This window comes from Budorcas taxicolor, chromosome 3 (genome assembly GCF_023091745.1).
Source record: "Budorcas taxicolor isolate Tak-1 chromosome 3, Takin1.1, whole genome shotgun sequence".
NCBI lineage: Eukaryota > Metazoa > Chordata > Mammalia > Artiodactyla > Bovidae > Budorcas > Budorcas taxicolor.
Genome location: NC_068912.1, coordinates 32,545,948 through 32,550,536, shown reverse-complemented (window position 1 = coordinate 32,550,536; position 4,589 = coordinate 32,545,948). Strand labels below are relative to the sequence as shown.

The 4,589-nt window shown below is 44.5% G+C and overlaps 1 non-coding gene across 1 annotated transcript; it reads right to left on the bottom strand.

The window, feature by feature from the left end:
* Positions 1-285: 285 nt before the first annotated feature.
* On the bottom strand, positions 286-357 carry TRNAS-GGA (transfer RNA serine (anticodon GGA)). The gene has a single exon. It is a non-coding gene; the product is annotated as a tRNA-Ser (tRNA).
* Positions 358-4,589: the final 4,232 nt, after the last annotated feature.

The following is a 4,589-nucleotide window of genomic DNA, read 5'->3' as shown; positions in this document are numbered from 1 at the left end:
CTTCACTCTAAACTTCCCTACCTCCCCCATTCCTCAAGGTAACCTAAAATGAATGAGAGGGCCAACCTATCCTGCCATCTCTACAGACTCTGCCCTGAGGATCATGTACAGTTTTGAAACTCACTGAAGATCTTTAGACATCTCTAAGTAAGTAAGTAAGTAAAGTCGCTCAGTCGTGTCCGACTCTTTGCGACCCCATGGACTGTAGCCTACCAGGCTCCTCCCTCCATGGATTCTCCAGGCAAGAGTACTGGAGTGGGTCGCCATTTCCTCCTCCAGAGGATCTTCCCAACCCAGGGATCGAACCCGGGTCTCCCGCATTCCAGGCAGACGCTTTAACCTCTGAGCCACCAGGGAGGCCCGTAGACATCTCTACATTTAGAAATTTAAAATGACAAATCTTCAATGCTTCAAACATCTGGCAGGGAAGATATGTTCATCCAAGTCCCCAGAGCATTGCTCCCATCACAGGTCATTTTTTTTTTAAACAAACTGAAACCAGTCATGACAACCCTTCTCCCCTCCATCTCCCTCCTCTGTCTTTCAGTCAGCTTGTTTATGAAGTTTTCCAAAATCACCACCTTCATGCCAGCATCACAGCAGTACATGTTTATTATGTACATCTGCCGAACACTGGGCAGGGTTTGTAACCAAATTGCAAAAAGCAATCTATGACAGAAATTGTCTATCACCAACCTAACACTCTTCCTACAGCTTGCCCCTTCTACTCTGCTAAAAAACCTCCATGTGTTTAGCTATCAGAAGTCTTCTGAATTTGGGGAGAGGAGATGTCTTACTCTGACCATAAGGACTGAATTTTCCTAGACCACACGTAGCAATCTATTCTCCTAAGTTTGGCTACTTGACCCAGTGAGATATTAGGGGAAGTTTGCTGGATGGGGGTTCCAAGAAAGCTTTTGCTTTCATGAGTTGAAAGGGACAAATTCAACTGCCAGAGCCCCTTTTGCCATTGCTTCTTTCCTGAAATACCAACATCATGCCTGGAATTACAACAGCTATCTTGGGACCATGAGACACGTGAAGAAGGACAAAGATACAGTCTATTAAGTACAGTTTAAGGGAAAGAAAGCAAAAGGCTGAAATACTAATGGTAACCTTGAGTAGTTGAACATCCTTGGTCTAACAAGTTGTGTGAAACAAATAAGCCTCTATTTGTTTATGTACTTAGGTTTCCTGTCATATATATCTTACTGATGTATAGTTCTTGCTCTCCAGAAGTTAATGGCTCAGTGTATATTATACGCCTTGACATCAATCTTGATTCCAAATTCAGTGCATGAAAAAAATGCCATCTGTGATGGACATGGGTTCGGATGGACTTCGGGAGTTGGTGATGGACAGGGAGGCCTGGCTTGCTGCGGCTCATGGGGTCGCAAAGAGTCAGACACGACTGAGCAACTGAACTGAACTGAACTGATTGCCCCGGCTGCTACTAACCTGGTTTAAGCCACCATTCTCTCTCACTCAGAATGATGTAGTATTCCCTTGGCAGGCCACCTGCATCTACCCTTTTGCCTCTAGTCTATTCTCAACACAGCAACCAAAATGATCCCATAAATGTAAGTTAGATGGTATCACTCCTCTCATCAAAACTATCCAGTGGTGTCCACATTGCTCAGTGTAGAAGTCAGTGTCCTTAGAATGACTTGCAGGGCACCTGTCTGACTTCACGCCTGGGTTTAGACAGTTTCTGTCACATCACCTTCAAATTTACTTTTTCTTTTCATTTTACTTTAATTTGAAACACAATTGATTTACAAATGTGTGTCAAACTCTGCTGTACAGTAAAGTGTCAAGTTTACTTTCTTCTTTAGGATCTAACCTACTTTTACGCCCATCCAGTATTCAAAATGACGAATATTCTATTTTTTAGCTCTTGAGGTTCCATTTTTTTTATGGTTTCTATTTCTCTCTTCATTATTCCAACTGGTATACAAACACAGTGTGAAGGATATGGGTTTCAGTTTTTTCTGGGGACTTACTGAGGACTAACCATAGAGACAGTGTCTCAGAGAGCTCTGAGGGCCCACTTGGAAGAAGGGGGAGACAGCATACATGTGATTTTGAAGAAGGGGTGCATTCAGTCAAGCATGCTATTAGTCACAAGGCAGGAGTAGCTTAGCTAATGAGTTTAGTGCTTTCTAAGTATGGGAAGATGCAATAAGTTGGGTTCATAAAATTATCTCCTGAAAATATCTGTCTGAAGGCCGGTTCTGCCCATTTTCACAGAGCACAAAGTGCCTCCTTCCTGATTTCTGCCCTAACCTCCTTTCGGGGCATAATGAAGGTCAGTGACTTTAGTGGCTAATGACTCAACCATTGTAAGGCCAGATGGTGAGTAGCATTCTTTAGTTGCTGGTTCTATTTCTGTTTTCCTTTAAGTCCCTGGACATGCTAACTATAGCTGCTTTAAGGACTTTGGGAGTCAATCTCCATTTTCTATGTCTATATACATATAACATTCTCATCCTGGTTGTTAGTCATATTTCCTGTATTTTGCATATCTAGTAATTTTTTTATTGGATGCTGAACACGGAAACTGTTACGTCATTGAATGTGTAGATTTCGTTGGCAGGCAGGCAATTTACCAGCAGACTGGCTTCAGTGTTTTGAAGCTTGTGTTCAGGCTTTGTCAGAGAAGGTCTCCAGCTGTCTTCGGGCCAGCGTGTCCTTTACCAAGGATTGAACCTTATGAGGTCCCAGTTTAATCTACCAACTGCTCAACCAAGACTTTCTACTCTGGCCAGTCTTTCTTACTTAATAATGTCTCCCAGCCCTGAGCAGGCTCTAGTGGTTATTTAGTTTTCAGCTCTCTAGTGGTGTGTGTGTTTTTTTCCTCCTCTGTGCTACATCTTCACCCATTCTGCTGGAGTTTAACATTCTGTGCATACACTTCACATTCAGTAAGGATCCAGAGGAAACACAGATTACTGAAGTTCTTTTTCCATGTTGCTCCCTTGTCTCTGGGACTCTGTTGCACAATTTCCATATCTCCCAGCCTCTTCCAACTCCAGTCTTTGTCCTCTCAGCTCAAGGAGATCATGATTCTCTTAATAGGTTACCCTTCCTTGTGCTGCAGTCAGGAAATGGTCCCAAGGCAGAAATCCAGGAGAGCAGCTGGGCTCACCTCACTTGTTTTCCTTCTCTCTGATCTCATAGCCCTGCACTGCATGCCGCCTACTGTTTGCCTGCATTTAAATATGTGAAATAATGGTTTCACATTCTGATCTAGTTCTCTAGTTTATGGCGCGAGGGTTACTCAGTCATAACTGGAAGTGGTCACAAGCCCTTTTTAAATGTACAGTGCATTTCAACCTCTGCACTAGTTACCAGAATATGGAGCTGAGTGTAAATACACTGGCACGTGGTGGAGGAACTGAAACTCAGAGTGGGGAGATAATTTGCCTAAGATAAAGCTGTTGCTGGTAACAGAAGGCGTGTCCAGGTGTTTTCCATTCTCAGGCTGGTCTTTATGTTCAGCCATATCACTTTTCCCCCCCAACTTAGTGCCTCTGAGCACTTTTCCCCACTTGGTCCTTGTCTTCTAATGCTTGGAATACTGACTCTCCTTCAGCCAGCTCCCTTCCAACGCTTCCCCAACCCTGCTTTCAGACTATCTGGGAAAGGTCTTTCAAGTCCACATGTAACAGACCATTTATTTATTTATTTTGTTTTGAAACATAAGAAATCTGTTCTCCAGAAAGTTCTGGAGGCCAGAAGTCCAAAATCCAGATATTGGCTGGGCCACACTTCCTCCAGAGCCCCTAAGGAAGGACCCTTCCTTGTCTCCTCCAGCTCTGGCAGCCCCAGGTAATCCCTAACTTGGGGCAGTGCGACTTTAATCTCTGCTTCTGTCTTCATATGGTCATCTTCCCCCTGTGTCTGTGGCTAAGTCGTAACAGACCATTTAGAAGCACTGAGACTCACTCCATCAGCAGCCAGTGGGATGAGCTTTGTGATTCTCCCCACTTGGACATCTGCTTCAAGTCTGTCCCAAAGGCCCTTCATGCCAACATGCAACAAGATGAGTCCAGGTCTAGGAAACTATCCTGTGAACAGTAACACGTTAGCAAATGGCATTAATCAAAAAATAAGTAGAGTAATAAATACCTGCCTCTGTGTGTCAGGCCTGGAGAGGCTGAGAGTCACAAATAAAAGGCCTGTTTTTTCCAGGAGCACCGAGTACGAGGGACTTGTGTTTGGAAGCACCGAGTTCGAGGGACATGTGTTTGGAAGCACATCTTGCTGCTGGTGTTTCAGGGCCCGCTTCAGGAATAGATGTCTCCCTTTGCCAAGGTCATGCCCTTACCAGGGTAGCCCATATTTGGAGACTAATTTAGGTGGGAGGAGAAAGGCCCAGGCATTTCAGTCTGACAGAGGACAACTCAGCTGGACACCACTTGTTCTAGAGCTCCTGGCCAGGTTGGCCAAAGCTTTGTCAGGGCTGTATCATGAGGCAGCTTTTCTCTCTGCCCCATCCTGCCTCCATCCCTTCCTTTCACAGGTGATGACTCCTGATAAATGACTTGTGCTCTGATTCCACACCTGTTACTGGAGAACCTAACCTG